Genomic DNA, 17,964 nt, shown 5'->3' on the forward strand with positions numbered 1-17,964 from the left:
GAGCCAAGATGGCGGAACAGCATGGAAGCTTTTTGTGTGTCTCACATCCATGCCACAGCCAGACCAACACTAAACCATCCTACACACCTAGAAAACCGATTGGAAGATTAACACAACAATCTGCACAACCTGAACCACAGAATTCAGCAGGTATGTAACATGAAGAGCTGAACTTGGGGAGCAAGAAGCCCTGAAAGGTAGGGAACCCCTTTTGCAGGAGGAGAGAGGACAGAGACTGGGGAGGGGGGGAGCATATGGGAAAAGCACCCCTCCCCAAAAGCAGCTGGAGAGAAAGTGGAAAATTGGAAACAGCTTCAGGGACTAAACTAAAAAGGGAGAGACGAGAAAGGAGAGGGTTTAAATTCCATTAAGACTGTAAACAAGGGGAGCACAAAGGCTGCAACTCCGCAGCTCGATACCTGGAGGTGCTCTGGTGGGAAAGGTGAATCCCCAGGAACAGAGTGGGGTCCAGGAGGTTCGTGGGCCACACGGGGAAAAGCAGTTCCACTGCTGGAAGGACATTTGGTAGAGACTGTTGAAGCCACCTGGTCCCAGCAGACTCCGGAAGGCAGACACATTCGCTGGTGCTGGGGCAAGGTTGTTGGGGGTGAAGCCTGGTGCCAGATGTGTGTTGCGATTTTCCATGGTCCCTGAAACACTGAGGCTACACTGTCTTGCGATTTTTTGGGAGGCAGGCTGGCACCTGGCTGCAGTCTCAGGGCACCGGCAGCAGCAGGGTCCAGCGGGTGTTCCTGGGTGCAGCCAACATTCGGCCATTGCTCATTCACCATTGCTCGTGAGACCCTCCCGCAGAGGGGCAGGGCGGGTCAAAGCCTCAGTCCTTCAGAAGAAAGGAGCCGGGGAAAACAGCCACATCTGAGACAAAACTCAGGAGAGAGGTACTGCCTGGGGCCTGGTCACGGAGAGTCGAAAAGCGGGGAGTGGATGAGAGGTGAAGACAGAGGACGGAGCGCGATTTGCTGATCCAGGAGAAGAGACTGGGTGGCTGGATGGCGCCATTTTTCACCGCTCCCGCACATGCACATGCGCACCAACGAGCACCGCAACAATCCACCCCAGTAGGCTAGCAGCGCCATCTAGGGGAGAGTGGAGCTGTTACACCGAGCCCTGCCCAACTGGGCCAACTTTGCTCTTTAAGAACACAAACCTCACCGCCGGCTTAAGCTATGGGCTATAAAGAGCTACGTGGACTGGCCTCTAGGGGAAAACAAAGCAATTTCAGTCCTACTTCAATCTGTTAGCCGGTTCATCTATTCAATTTTTTTTCTTTTTCCTTTTTCTCTTTTACAATTCTTTTCTTTTTCTTGAATACAGAAAGAGAAAAAACTCATTTTTATTTTCAATTTTTATTAAAAACATCTGTCTTTAATTTTTATTACTATATTTTTTACTTTTGTGTAAATTTTTTCAAATTCTACTTTACTTCCATCATTTTATTTTAGTCTACTTCAGTGTACTCACCTTTTCAAATTTTCAAACAATTTCCTTTTTTTCTTTCTTTTTCTTTTTTTCTTTTTCATTTTTCTTTTTCTTGAACGCACAAAGAGAAAAACTTCATTTTTACTTTCAATTTCTTTTAAAAATATTTTTATTTAATTTTTATTACTATATTTTTTGCTTTTATGTAAATTTTTTCAAATTCTATCTTACTCCCATCATTTTATTTCAGTCTACTACAGTGTATTCACTTTTTCAAATTTTCAAACGATTTGGGTTTTTTTGTCTTTTCCTTTTTTCTCTTTTTATCTTTTTTCTCCTTTTCGTTTCTTTTCTTTTTTCTTAAATACAGAAATGAAAAAATTCATATTTCTTTTTAATTTTTATTAAAAATATTTTTCTATAATTTTTTTTCTATATTCTCTACTTTTGTGTATTTTAGTCTACTTTAGTGTATTCATTTTTTCAAGTTCTCAAACAATTTCCTTTTTTTCTCTCCCTCCCCCCCTTTTTTTTTTGTTTGTTTCCCTAATCTGTCAAACCACTTCCTCCACTCAGACCAAAACACACCTAGGATCTAGCATCATCTATTCAATTTTTGTGTGGGTGTGTTTTTAATTTTTAATTTTAATATTTTTTTAATTTTAATGTTTTTAATTTCAATTTTTCTACCTCATTAATTCCTTTTCTCCCTTCAAAATGACAAAATGAAAGAATTCACACCAAAAGAAAGAGCACAAAGAAATGACAGCCAGGGACTTAACCAACACAGACACAAGCAAGACGTCTGAACCAGAATTTAGAATCACAATAATAAGAATACTAGCTGGAGTCAAAAATAGATTTGAATCCCTTTCTGCAGAGATAAAAGAAGTAAAAAATAGCCAGAATGAAATTTAAAATGTTACAAATAAGCTGCAATCACGGATGGATGAAGCGGTGGCAAGGATGGACAAGGCAGAACAGAGAATCAACTATATAGAGGACAAACTTATAGAGACTAATGAAGCAGAGAAAAAGAGGGAGATTAAGGCAAAAGAGCACGATTTAAGAATTAGGGAAATCAGTGACTCATTAAAAAAGAACAACATCAGAATCATAGGGGTCCCAGAGGAGGAAGAGAGAGAAATAGGGATAGAAGGGTTATGTGAGCAAATCATAGCAGAAATCTTTCCTAACCTGGGGAAAGACACAGACATCAAAATCCAGGAAGCACAGAGGACTCCCATTAGATTCAACAAAACCCAGCCATCAACAAGGCATATCATAGTCAAATTCACAAAATACGCAGGCAAGAAGACAATCATGAAAGCAGCAAGGGAAAAAAAGTCCCCAACCTACAAGGGAAGACAGATCAGGTTTGCAGCAGACCTATCTACAGAAACCTGGCAGGCCAGAAAGGAGTGGCAGGATATATTCAGTGTGCTGAATCAGAAAAATATGCAGCCAAGAATTCTTTATCCAGCAAGGCTGTCATTCAAAATAGAAGGAGAGATAAAAAGTTTCCCAGACAAACAAAAATTAAAGGAGTTTGTGACCACTAAACCAGCCCTTCAAGAAATATATTAAGGGGGACTCTCTGAGGGGAGAAAAGATGAATATATATATATATATACACACACACACACACACATATATATATATATATGTATGTATATATATATATGTATGTATATATATATATGTATGTATGTGTGTATATATATATACATACATATATATATGTGTGTATACACACACACACACACACACACACACACACACACACACCAAAAGCAACAACAGATTAGAATGGACCAGAGAATACCACCAGAAACTCCAACTCTACAACCATCACAACGCCAGTAAATTCATATCTTTCAGTAGTCACTTTAAACGTCAATGGACTCAATGCTCCAATCAAAAGACATAGGGTAATAGAATGGATAAGAAAACAAGACCCATCTATATGCTGTTTACCAGAGACCCACTTTAGACCTAAAGATACCTACAGATTGAAAATAAGGGGATGGAGAACCATCTATCATGCTAATGGTCAACAAAAGAAAGCCAGAGTACCCATACTTATATCAGACAACCTAGACTTTAAAATAAAGACTGTATCAAGAGATGCAGAAGGGCATTATATCATAATCAAGGGGTCTATAGACCAAGAAGACCTAACAATTGTAAACATTTATTCGCCAAATGTGTCAGCACCCAAATATATACATCAATTAGTCATGAACATCAGGAAACTCATCAATAGTAATACCATAATAGTAGGAGACTTCAACACCCCACTCACAACAATGGACAGATCATCTAATCAAAAAATCAACAAGGAAACAATGGCTTTGAATGACACATTGGACCAGATGGTCTTAACAGATATATTCAGAACATTTCATCCTAAAGCAGCAGAACATACATTCTTCTCCAGCGCACATGGAACATTCTCCAGAATAGACCACATACTGGGACACAAATCAGCCCTCAACAAGTACAAAAAGATCGAAATCATACCATGCATACCGTGCATTCAGACCACAATGCTATGAAACTCAAAATCAACCACAAGAAAAAATTTGGGAAGGTAACAAAGACTTGGAGACTGAAGAACATCCTACTAAAGAATGGATGGGCTAACCAAGCAGTTAAAGAAGAAATTAAAAAGTATATGGAAGTCAATGAAAATGATAGCACCACAACCCAAAACCTCTGGGATGCAGCAAAGGCGGTCATAAGAGGAAAGTATATAGCAATCCAGGCCTTCCTAAAGAAGGAAGAAACATCTCAGATACACAACCTAACCTTACTCCTTAAAAAGCTGGAAAAAGAACAGCAAATAAAACCCAAAAACAGCAGAAGAGAGGAAATAATAAAAATTAGAGCAGAAACCAATGCTATTGAAACAAACAAACAAACAAACAAACAGTAGAACAGATCAATGAAACCAGAAGCTGGTTCTTTGAAAGAATTAACAAAATTGATAAACCGCTAGCCAGTTTGATCAAGAAGAAAAAGGAAAGGACCCAAATAAGTAAAATCAAGAATGAAAAAGGAGAAATCACAACCAACACAACAGAAATAAAAACAATAATAAGAGAATATTATGAGCAATTATACACCAACAAAATGAGCAATCTGGAAGAAATGGACAAATTCCTAGAAACATATACACTACCAAAACTGAAACAGGAAGAAATAGAACATTTGAACAGACCCATAACCAGTAAGGAAATTGAATTAGTAATCAAAAATTGGCCAAAAAACAAGAGTCCAGGGACAGATGGCTTTCCAGGGGAATTCTACCAAGCATTTAAGGAAGAGTTAATACCTATTCTCTTGAAACTGTTACAAAAAATAGAAATGGAAGGAAAACCTCCAAACTTTTTCTATGAAGCCAGCATTACCCTGATTCCAAAACCAGACAGAGACCCCACAAAAAAGGAGAACTATAGACCAATTTCATTGATGAACATGAATGCAAAAATCCTCAATAAGATATTAACCAACTGGATCCAACAATACATTTAAAAAATTATTCACCACGACCAAGTGGGATTTATACCTGGGATGCAGGGCTGGTTCAATATCCGCAAAACAATCAGTGTGATTCATCACATCCATAAAAGAAAAGAGAACCATATGATCCTCTCAATAGATGCAGAGAAAGGATTTGACAAAATACAGCATCCTTTCTTGATAAAAACCCTCAAGAAGGTAGGGATAGAAGAATCATATCGTGAGATGATAAAAGCCACATACAAGCGACCCAATGCTAGTATCATCCTTAATGGGGAAAAACTGAGAGCTTTCCCCCTGAGGTCAGGAACAAGACAGGGATGTACACTGTCACCACTGTTATTCAACGTAGTATTGGAAGTCTTAGCCTCTGCAATCAGACAACACAAAGAAATAAAAGGCATCCAAATAAGCCAGGAGGAGGTCAAACTTTCACTCTTCGCAGATGACATGATACTCTATATGGAAAACCCAAAAGATTCCACCAAAAAACTGCTAGAACTGATTCATGAATTCAGCAAAGTTGCAGGATATAAAATCAATGCACAAAAATAGGTTGCATTCCTATACACCAGCAATGAAGCAACAGAAAGAGAAATCAAGGAATCGATCCCATTTACAATTGCACCAAAAACCATAAAATACCTAGGAATATATCTAACTAAAGAGGTGAAAAATCTATACACTGAAGACTATAGAAAGCTTATGAGAGAAATCGAAGAAGACACAAAAAAAATGGAAAAATATTCCATGCTCCTGGACAGGAAGAACAAATATTGTTAAATGTCAATACTACCCAAAGTAATCTACATATTCAATGCAAGACCTATCAAAGTAACACCAGCATTCTTCACAGAGCTAGAACAAATAATCCTAAAATTTGTATGGAACCAGAAAAGACTCCAAATAGCCAAAGCAATCTTGAAAAAGAAGACCAAAGCAGGAGGCATCACAATCCCAGACACCAAGCTGTATTACAAAGCTGTAATCATCAAGACAGTATGGTACTGGCATAAAAACTCAGATCAGTGGAACAGAATAGAGAACCCAGAAATGGACCCACAGACATATGGCCAACTAATCTTTGACAAAGCAGGAAAGAATATCCAATGGAATAAAGACAGTCTCTTCAGCAAGTGGTGCTGGGAAAACCGGACAGCGACATCCAGAAGAATGAACCTGGACCACTTTCTTACACTATACACAAAAATAAATTCAAAATGGATGAAAGACAGGAAGCCATAAAAATCCTAGAGAATAAAGCAGGCAAAAACCTCTTTAACTTTGGCCGCAGCAACTTCTTACTCAACACGTCTCTGGAGGCAAGGGAAACAAAAGCAAAAATGAACTACTGGGCCCTCATCGAAATAAAAAGCTTCTGCACAGCAAAAGAAACAATCAGCAAAACTAAAAGGCAACCGACAGAATGGGAGAAGATATTTGCAAATGACATATCAGATAAAGGGTTAGTATCCAAAATCTATGAAGAACTTATCAAACTCAACACCCAAAAAACAAATAATCCAGTGAAGAAATGGGCAAAAGACATGAACAGACACTTCTCCAAAGAAGACATCCAGATGGCCAACTGACACATGAAAAAATGCTCAACATCACTCATCATCAGAGAAATACAAATCAAAACCACAATGAGATACCACTTCACACCTGTCAGAATGGCTAACATTAACAACTCAGGCAACAACACATGTTGGCAAGGATGTGGAGAAAGAGGATCTCTTTTGCACTGCTGCTGGGATGTAGGAATGCAAACTGGTGCAGCCACTCTGGAAAAACAGTTTGGAGGTCCCTCAAAAAATTAAAAATAGAACTACCCTACGACCCAGCAATTGCACTACTAGGTATTTATCCAAGGGATACAGGTGTACTGTTTTGAACAGGCACATGCCCCCGAATGTTTATAGCAGCACTATCAACAATAGCCAAAGTATGGAAAGAGCCCAAATGTCCATCTGTGGATGAATGGATAAAGAAGAGGTGGTATGTATATACAATGGAGTATTACTCGGCAATCAAAAAGAATGAAATCTTGCCATTTGCAACTACGTGGGTGGAACTGGAGGGTATTACGCTAAGTGAAATTAGTCAGTGAAAGACAAACATCATATGACTTCACTCATATGAGGACTTTAAGAGACAAAACAGATGAACATAAGGGAAGGGAAACAAAAATAATATAAAAACAGGGAGGGGGACAAAACAGAAGAGACTCATAAATATGGAGAACAAACAGAGGGTCGCTGGAGGGGGTGTGGGAGGGGGGATGGGCTAAATGGGTAAGGGGCACTAAGGAATCTACTCCTGAAATCGTTGCACTACATACTAACTAATTTGGATGTAAATTTTAAAAAATAAAAAATAAAATTAAAAATAAAAATCATCTTAGAAAATGTGTAGCAAAATGGTTTCTTTTCTCTACTACCCGGGACCTACAAGGACAGATTTTGTTTATCCAACAAACTGCTCTCAAAGTCGTGCTTCATTCAGTTTCCACGAGATATCCCATGTTACATCGAGTAAAATTTTTGTTGAGATCATTCCAGCCCTAAGGAGACACTCCACGCTTCTGTTTGCAATACAGCCTTACTCTGGAGCAATATTAGATTTCCATAGGACAATGTGAATTTTACAGATATTGCTGGATTCAGACACCTGAATAGAGTACCAGATCCTTACCTTCAAATTCCAGCTGAAGGCCCATGAGCAAGGGACTAGCCCACTCTGATCCTGTGTCTCTGTTGTATAATCACCTGGTTCCCAGGATTTGAGAGGCTGGCGATAACGTATGTAAAGTGCCTGCCCTATGCCCAGCACATAACAGGAGTTTGGTAGTTTAAACCCCTTCCTTCCTCACTATCCTAAAGTATTTGTTAAAGGGGAATGGGATGGGGAAAGTAGTATGGGAAGGCTCCAGCTACATGCTTCACAGCCCTATCCAATCCCGTCTCTAAATTAGATCTCAGTCTCCACTTTATCAAATTAGGCAGGCAGGCACGCAGGCAGGGGTGGGTAAGAGGAGGAGCTTGGCTCTGTTGGTTGCAGCTGCGCCCCGTGTGATTCTGTAACTGGGCTTCGCTGCCGGGTCCAAGCCTGCCCCGTGGCCTACGATGCAGTCCAGGCTGCGACGGAGGACAAGGCCTGTCTCCCAGACGGCCTGCAGGTGGCAGCAGAGCAGCGCGGGAGTGGAGTGCCGAGTGGGAGGCGGGGTGGGGGGGGGGGTGCTGTCTGCTCAGCAAAGTGGCTGGCGGGTGGGGGGGAGGGGGGCGGTGGTCTCCGCTCAGCAGGGCGGCTGGAGGGGGGTAGTGCAGGGCAACTCCAACACTGGGGGGGGGGGGGGGCAAATCCATACCCTTCGGAAACAGCACAGGGGGCCTCTGGCTAATGCCCTCTCTATGGTGGGGTGACGGGGGCACTGTCACTCACCGCATGGGACCACAGGCTTAAACTCACCCATCCCCGCAAACCTGAACCTTCTGTCACCGCAGCTTCAGGCCATTTTCTCTTCGTTGTTTCCGTTCTTTTTTTTTATTCGTTTTTGTGTCAAACATGCTATTCTCTGTTCCCGAGCACCAGTTTTGGAGGATGCCCCTGGACCGGGTTTATTTTACACGTTGCAGCATCTGCTTTAGCTTCTCCAGTGTGAGCGGGAGCCTCTGTGAACCCGCTGCAACCACTGGCTTTAGCTTCCAATCAAATGCTGTGTTTCCCGAGATACCCTTCCCAGCACTCACCCTTCCCAGAACTCGGACGGGGCGGGGACCTCCGTCCGCCCAGAGCAGCGGCCCTCATTGTTCTGAGTGCCCATGTCCTTTATCTCTTTGACTTTAAGTGTGTTGGGTTATTAAATTGCAAACAGTCCCATTGGGCAGTATTCTTACATTTCCAAGATCATCCCTTTACATTCAACCCCAAATTAGCATGCCATTTATCCCTATTTCTTAGCCTCACAGACATCCATCCGTTGCAAAAAGGGCTCAAATTTTCCTCGCTTCCGTTTTCAGTTGATTCATTGACATCCAAGTAATAGGATTTGTCTGGGGAAGTCATTAGTAAAGAATCGTGCCCTTAAATTTATTTTTATAGTTCGATTCGTTCTACTAGTTATTAATGGAGCTCTCTAGACCATTCACATTGGCTGCAAAAGGCTACGAATTTCAGTCCTCACCTAAAATCGAAGTTAGAAATTTGGATTTATCCAAATGGAGTAGATAATGTGAGAGATAAAATTGTTTCCATGGAACTTTTCTCAGCTAGGAATCTCATTCATGGTCACATATGTGTGTTAGCAACAGGAAAATTAGTCTTTAAATATATAAAATCTTAAGCTGTAATTTTCAGTGACATGATTATCCAGGTTTTTTTTTTCTTTATTAGTGAAGTCCGTTTGACATAGGGCAAGGCACACATATCTTAAGTGTACAACTCTGTTACTTTTTACATATGTATGAACCCATGCAAAATACCACCCCAATCAGAATATAGAAAGTTTCCATCACCCTTTAGAAGGCTCCCTCATGCCCCCTTCCAGTAACATTCCGTAACTAATATTCTGACTTCTATTGTCATAGTTTTACCTGTTCTTGAGATATCTATGATTCCACATATTTGAAATCACACTGTATGTGCCCTTTTGTGGCTAGCTGCTTTCACTCCGCATGTGTGTGAGATTTATCCATGTTGTCACTTCTCATTGCTCTAGCTTTCCCTATTTTGTTCATTACTCTCCCATTATGTCTAACGTAATGCTTTGTGGGGTTTATCGGTCCTTTTTGGCTAGACTGATATTTAAAACCTTCTTTTCAATGGAATTTAGGAAGTCTTTAGAAGACAAAACAAACCTAAGAACCCTAAACCAACCAGTCTTAAAGCAAGATTCCTCCTCATGCCTGTTTCAGTCTATCTCCTATCTGTGGCCCTCCTCCTCCCAAAGTTGATAGAAGGTTAAGGGACTTTAAAGTTCTTCATTGTGTCACCACCTCAGGGATGTTTGTCACTTGGACAACACAATAGAACATTTACAACCTGAAGGGTTGAAATAACAAGATATAGCAAATATATAGCACTTGCTATTATCCAAAGTGCTTTACGTATATTATTGAACCCTTAAGACACCATCATGAAGTACAGATGATTATTATCATCCCCACTTTTCAGATGGGGAAGTTGAGTCACAGATAGGCCAAATCAGTTTCCCTAGGCCATAGAGCCAAGACTCGAAGCCGGGTGGCCCTGTTTCAGGGCCCTCACACTTCCCCACCACACCACAGTGTGTAGTAGAATATTTCCTGTAGTTGGAGAAAATTTTCTTCTAATTAGCCTGGTAGCATTTCTGAATAATTCAAATCTTATCAATTTGTTTCAAAGGATACAACTAAATTGAAGTGGGAGACCTAATGTGTAATGTGTGCCATTCATGAATAAATTATAAGACTCTCTGGTTTCAAACAGTAATTATTTGCTTACTTTGTGACTTTTGCTGACAGGGCAGCAATAGGCCCAATCCCATTTCCTTCTCTTCAATGAGAGGAGATGGGCTCAGTGAGAGGCACAATTTATCATCAAATTTCATTCTGGTTTCCTTCTTCCTCTGGAAAACTGGAGACAGGCTTGTGGGGTTCTAACTGGCTAAGACAGAGTTGAAGGCCACTTACAGCACACTCAGTTTAAGAAAGATGGTTTTCCCCCTAGATTGGGATACATGGAGTCATGTGAGCTTTAGGAATTAACATAAGCAATCGACACTTTTCTCACAAAAATTATCAGCGTTCAGTAGCTGAAACTGTCTTTGAGTTTCCTTCTATGCTAAGACAAGAGACAGAAGCAAGCTGGCTGCCCCACTTCTAGAACTGTGGCTTCGAGCTCAGTTGGGAAACACTGCCATAATGGGGAGGGGTATTTTTATCTTCTAAATCGTCCGCCCCATGCCATGCTCCATGTTAGAACTCAGGGTGCAGACTGCCCTTTGAGCAGCCTCAAGACCACACTCTGGGCCGTATGTCCATTTTCCTGGCTTATTTCAGCCTCCAGCCCTGTTCATTCCTCACCCCTACCCACACTGATACCAGATTCATTCCCCCAGGTATCCTTTCCATTGTGGAACCCCCCTCCCACCCAAGGCACTTTCCACTCTGCAGGAAATATCTCCAGGCTCAGCCTGGCATTCAAGGCTCTTCCTGATGTAGCCTCACCTCTCACTAGTCCACTACACCTCCCCTTGGCCCTGCTACACTGGACCAATTTTTCCCGCATGCAAACTGGGCTTCACCACCCCAGTGCCTTTACTTACACTGCAACTTTCCCCTAAATGCGTTCTTCCTCCCTCTCTACAAGACCAAACTACATCCATCCTCCAAGGACCAGGTATAAATACTTTGTCTCCTAAAAGAAGACCTTCTCCTCCCCCTCCTCCCCTTCCTCCTCCTCCTCCTCCTTCTTCTTCTTCTTCTTCTTCTTCTTCTTCTTCTTCTCTCTCTCTCTCTCTCTTTCTGGATGGAGTTAAACAGATAATAAATGCCATGAGAGATCAGAGGAGAGGACCCACTCCTGGTGTCCATGGTTATGGAAATCCTTGAAGACAGGGAGGGTCAGAACAGGCAGGGGAGGGATTAGAAAGATCCCAAGGGTGCCTGGGTGGTTCAGTAGGTTGAGCGTCCAACTCTTGATTTCGGTTCAGGTTATGATTCCAAGGTCATGGGATTGAGCCCCACATCAGGCTCCATGCTGAGCATGGGGCCTGCTTGGGATTCTCTCTCTCTCTTCCCCTCTCCCCCACTCATGCTCTCTCTCTCTCTAAATATAAAAAATTAAACAGAGAGAAAAAAAGAAAGAAAGAAGGAAGGAAAGAAAAGATCCCAGAAGTGAGATCATAAAGGCATGTTGGGGGTGATGAGAAAGCCAGTCTGGCCAAAGCAGAGGTTCCCCAGAAAAACAAGAAAAGACCATATTTGCAAACTGGAGAGAAGATTTGCTATTGCCAGTCCCAAAGGCAGAGGATGGTCTTGGTAACCTTTTGACATAATGATTCAAAACTCATAGTAAGCACCAAGCCTTTACAACGAAACCTCCAGGGCAGCTCCATGGGTCAAAAAGCATGATGGGACACAAGGAGTCATGTGAGTCATGTATATTACTGAACCCTTAAGACACTGTCACGAAGTACAGATGATTGTTGTCAGCCCTACAACTCATTAACATCAACAACTTAGGCAACAATAGATATTGGCGAAGATGCGGAGAAACAGGATCTTTTGCACTGCTGGTGGGAATGCAAGCTGGTGCAGCCGCTCTGGAAAACAGTATGGAGGTTCCTCAAAAAATTAAAAATAGAACTAACCTACGACCCAGCAATTGCACTACTAGGTATTTATCCAAGGGATACAGGTATACTGTTTTGAACAGGCACATGCACCCCAATGTTTATAGCAGCACTATCAACAATAGCTAAAATATGGAAAGAGCCCAAATGTCCATCGATGGATGAATGGATAAAGAAAATGTGGTGTATGTATATATACATATATACATACATATATATACATATATACACACACACAATGAAGTGTTACTCAGCAATCAAAAAGAATGAAATCTTGCCATTTGCAACTATATGGATGGAAATAGAGGATATTATGCTAAGCGAAATTAGTCAGTCAGAGAAAGACATATCCTATGACTTCACTCATATGAGGACTTTAAGATACAAAACAGATGAACACAAGGGAAGTGAAGCAAAAAGAAAACAGGGAGCAAATAAAAACAGGGAGGGAGACAAAAACATAAGAGATTCTTAAATATGAAGAACAAACTGAGGGTAGCTGGAGGGGTTGTGGGAGAGGGGATGGGCTAAATGGGTAAGGGGCATTAAGGAATCTACTCCTGAAATCATTGTTGCACCATATGCTAACTAACTTGGATGTAAATTAAAAAATAAATGCATTAAAAATGTTTTTAAAAAGGAAATAAGACAGAAAGAAAAGTGTGCTTATGGCTTGTGAATTATATCTCAATAAAGCTATTGTTTAGGGGCGCTTGGGTGGCTCAGTCGGTTGAGCGTCCGACTTTGGCTCAGGTCATGGTCTCACAGCTCGTGAGTTTGAGCCCTGTGTTGGGCTCTGTGCTGACAGCTCGGAGCCTGGAGCCCGGTTCGGATTCTGTCTCCCTCTCTCTCTGCCCCTAACCCACTCACATTCTGTCTCTGTCTCTCAAAAATAAATAAACATTTTTTAAAAAGCTATTATTTAAAAAAAATAAAGGAAAAATTAAAATGAAATACAGTACATTACAATACAACACAACACAACACAACATAAGACAATGTGAAGTGATCTGGTCCAACCATCTTGTCTGGCATAAGGAGCAACTGGGGCCAAGAGAAGGGAAGGCAACTCAACAGTGGAGGAAGGACCAGGGCTCAGAGCTCCTGAGACACATGCCTCCCTGCTAACTGCTTTGTCTGGGGGCGGCCGGGGGCAGGACCGGCTTCCTTGGTCTTTTCCCACAGGGTCATGACACAAACCCCACAGTCCCGACAAACACTCGAGGTGGTTTCAGCTACATTCTGTCCATCTCGAGTGTATCTGACCCACGGTCACAGTGGGCATCATAGAATCCTTGAATGCCTGCCGGGAGCTGGACCTGAGACAGAGGGAAGTCTTTGGAGAGAAGAGGAAGGCAGGGCCTGGAGAAGCTCCAGCTGCTGGTGAGGGAGCTGGCCTGTGGCAGGTGGCCGAGGAGAGGGCCTCCTTCCCACATCCGGGTGGGCTGAGAGGACCACCTCCCATCAGGCCTTTTCCGAGGAGACTTTGACTTCCTCTCCCAGCTCTGAGCTTGTCTCTGCCTTTACAAACGATAAAACTGCATTCCTCTCACAGCGATCAGCCAGCAGAGAGAAACAGCACTTTACGAAGGAAAGGCTGGCAGAGGGGATGTAGCACTGACCCATGCAAAGACCGAGGTCCTTTTTGAGGCCTTGGAGGTCCCTGGTGTCTGACTGACAAAGACAGTGCAAAGATTTAGGAATGAAGGGCTGTGTTCCCGTGGCGACACTACCACCATGCTGCTGTGTGACTCTGGGCAAATCATTCAACCTCTCTGAACCTCAATTTCCTCATGTATAAATTGGAGAGAAGGCCACCATCCTCTCTGGGCTTGGGGGAGGGTCGTATGAAAGTCCAACTCTAGAAAGTTCCACTTACTGCCTCTCAGCTCCTCAGCTCCTGGGGCCAGAGATGAAAGAACAACCAGGAAGCAGCTGGGGCCTGGGTCGCAGAATTATGGGGCATGAACAACAGCTAGGGTTCTCAGTAATGGAGGAGAAGGACAGGAAGGAGGGGAAAGAAGGAACGGAGGAGGGCAGAATCCACTCCTTCGGCTCTGGTTAATTGAGCCTACTGTGCACCAAGCACCACAGCGGGCCCTGGGACTCAGGTGAACAAGATTCTCATCGCTGCTTAAGCAAACAGTTGTTGAAGGACTTATGTGAAGATGCCAGGCCCTGAGATGGCCCAGGATGGAGGGGCGCAGGTGGGCAACAAGCGACTGGGCACAGGGACGGGATTGCACGGGGTGCCCTGGGTGCAGAAGAAGGCAAAGGGCATTACAGACAGAGGCCTCCTGCTCTGGGGCTGCAAGGAATTCTGTGAACCCAGAGGGGAGGCAGAAAAGGCCGAGAAAAACCCTGAGAGCCGTCAACACTCCGGGCTCCACGGACACAGGGAGCCACTGAGTGCCTTTGCAGAAAGGAAAGATCAACTTGGTTGCTACATGGCAAGTGGCCTGGACTGGGGGTAAAACGAAGAACGAGGGAGGAACGAAGGGAACAGACAGCTATGGCAGTGAGTGTTCACTGAAATGTGCAGAGGGGCCTGGGCAGGGCGGGGCGGGGGGGGGGGGGCGGATGGGGGTAACCCAACCAGACATGCACAGCAGGCCGACCAAAACCTGAGACACCAACCGGAAATCCCCAGCACATAATCCACATTTCTCGGTCCGGGCTGCCTGTTCCAGCCTCTTGGGGGAGCTTATTAAGCACACAGGCTCCCTGCATCAGAACACCTGGGAGTGGGGCCCACCAGTGAATATGCTGTAGTCGGTATTTCCAGCTTTGGGGGTCGTGTTGGGGTCCCCGAGACCAGCCACAGGTTCAGTGATTTGCCAGCATGATTCAAAGGACTCAGAAAAGCTATAATCCCCATGGTCACGGCTTATTACAATAAAAACATACAGATTGAAAGCAGCAACGGGGAAGGCAGCATGGGACGAAAGGAGAAACCAGGTACCCCTTCCTCCCAGCACAATCACAAGGACGAGAATTCTTCTCCCAGCAGTGATGCACAGGCTAAGCGCTGTGACAGCCAGGGTAGGGGGCGGGGGTCATGTGAGCACAAGGCTCCTGGGTGACTAACGTTAACTACTCCATCTCCAGCCCCTGGACAAGTCCGACTGGTCCAGCACGGCCGAGGGCCCCAGCCATACAAGCACCCTTAACAAGCAGGATATTCCAAGGCTAGGAGAGGCTTCCTCTCCAGAGGTGGTCAAGGGCCAGGCCTTTCTTTGGAATGTGCAGTCTGAGCACCCCAGACCCGCTGAGCCCTTCCTGCCCAGTGGCCTATATTAGAATGTCCTGGAGGGCTCTCAGAATGCTCACTACTCAGGCTGTGCCCCAGGCCAATTACTCAAAATCTCTGCAGGGTCCTGCCGAGGTTGAGACCCATTGCCACAGACAGGAACAGGCACCAAAGGAGGGAAAAAGCTTATTCCAGGGGGTGTGAGGAGAAAGAACAAGATGGCCAAGGATAGGGGGCTGAGAGCTTGCAGACCACAGGGAGAAAGGCTCACAAGGGCAGGAGCAGCTGTATAGACAGGCAGAGAACCAGGACCCCCAGTGTCTGCACAACCAGCACAGAGAGCCAATCACTGAGTCACACAGGTGGTCTGGGAGGGACCGGTCAGGCCCAGGGGGAGGGGCCATGGCTCCAGGAGGGGCCGAAAGTTCCCTGGGCCTGGCCATCCACTCACCCCCTCTCTCTTCTTCAAGCTCAGGCTCTCCACCCCCTCTTTGAAGCTTTCCCTACAGATCAGAAGGGGGTACCTGAGTTGGCCTGGATTGTCCAGACTGTGGGGCCGTGGGGTGAGGGGAAGGGGTCACCTCTGCAGGCCCTCCCAGCTCTGCCCTCCCATGTTCTATAGTTGTGACTGGATCTCCAGGCTGAATTTCAACCTTCAGTGGTCCAAAGACTGAAGGTATTATGGTACTTCTCTCCAGGAAGGAATTCAAAATAAAAAAACAAAACTATAAACCATAAAACACACAATTTATATGTATGCTGAAAACAAAATGGCTTCCTTCTAAATTTTCCAACTGCAAAAGTCTGAAGAAATAGTTGAAAGCTAAACGTCTTTGCCCTTTCTTGGAGGGTTTACTGGTTTTGCAGTTACCCTAAGCCTGCCTTGGTTCAACCGTTTACTGGGTCACACCGCCCTGTGGACCGTTGGGCCCCAAGCCCTCCAGGACCCCCATGCATACCCAGGGTTGGGAAAGCCTGTAGGAGTCTCTGATGCCCTTCCTGGAACACACTGATTCCTCTGCCCCCTCAGCAGATCCATCCTCTGAGAAGGGCTTTGATGTATTATTCAGAGCTCGCCGGGCTGGCCCTCAGCTGAGCACAGGGGGACACCCAGGTGAACAGAAGCCATCCTGGCGGGGACTGGGAGCAGGGGAAGGGGAGACCCTCCCAACTGCGGTCTTGTGGCTGGCCATCCCAGGGACTCCAGGACTCTCCAAATGGGCCACCAACGCCAGCGCAGCCCAAGCCAAGGGCCCCAGACACACAGACCACACAGCACACGGTGGCAGCTGGGGACAGGGAGGGACATCAGGACAGGGCTGTACCTGGCATGTGGGAAGAGATCAAAAATCAACAGTGGAGCCAAATTCCTACCAGCAGACCCCACTGGGGTCACTGAAGAGCCTCCTGTCACACTGATGCTGAAGATCTGAAGCCAACACACAGACCATCGGCGGTTGGTGCCCTCCTTCCTGGGCCTTCCTGGCCTGGCATCACATAGCACCCCCGGGAAGCCCTCGGCGTTCGCGTAATCCAGCTTCCTCTGCTTTCAGTGTGGACCTGGGGGCTGCACTGACCCCACAGTGTGAGCTTGGCCAGGGAAGCCGCTTGCCTGGATTCTGACTCCAGGTCTCGGTACAGCACAAACCATGAGTCTCGGGCCCAGCTACTTAATCCCTCTGAGCCCCAATTTCCTCATCCACAAAATGGGGACTAATAATAGCGCCTATTGTTAGATCATAAAGAGCCACTGCGAGGTGCTAGCGAGAAGAGAAATGCCTGGCTCGTGAAGAGCACTAACTCTACACAAACTGGATGAGTGAATGAACGAACAACGCAGTGAACGAACGCAGTGGGGCCTTCCTAGGCACTGCCTAGGGAAGCATCTCCTGGTTCCTCAGCAGAAGGGTCTGGGCCAAACCCTCCCCACCACTCAGAAGGCAGCAGGGCCCGTGGGTGAGGGCACAGGGGACAGTGACAGCGAGGGGAACCCCTCCAGGCCGGGGAGGGGTCTGTGGGGGGTTTGCTGGCACCAGGCAGTGAGAGAGAAGTGGGTTAAAGGCGGAGCCATCCCAGGACTAAATGAGTCATCACAAGATCGAATTGCAGGCGCCCGATTTACATGATAAAGCTCCTTTTGGAAGGACCGGGAATAACTTTGGTTTTACCAAATGATATAGCCATGAAGGAAAACGTGGAGAGAAAAATAAATGTGAATGCCCGTCCAAATTCACTCCCCTCAGAAAAGGGCCCAACTCGCTGGAAGCTGGTGCTTTAGAAGGCTCTTCCCTGACTCCCACCCAGACCCTGGCCCAGAGGGTCTCGCGGCCCCAGGAGAGGAGAGGTGGCCAGTTCCAAGTGCTGCCCAAGCAACCCCGAAAGGGAAGCTCTTTGGCTTAACCTTCATTATCGG

The sequence above is a fragment of the Panthera onca genome, chromosome B3 (genome assembly GCF_046562875.1).
Source record: "Panthera onca isolate mPanOnc1 chromosome B3, mPanOnc1 haplotype 2, whole genome shotgun sequence".
Taxonomy (NCBI): domain Eukaryota; kingdom Metazoa; phylum Chordata; class Mammalia; order Carnivora; family Felidae; genus Panthera; species Panthera onca.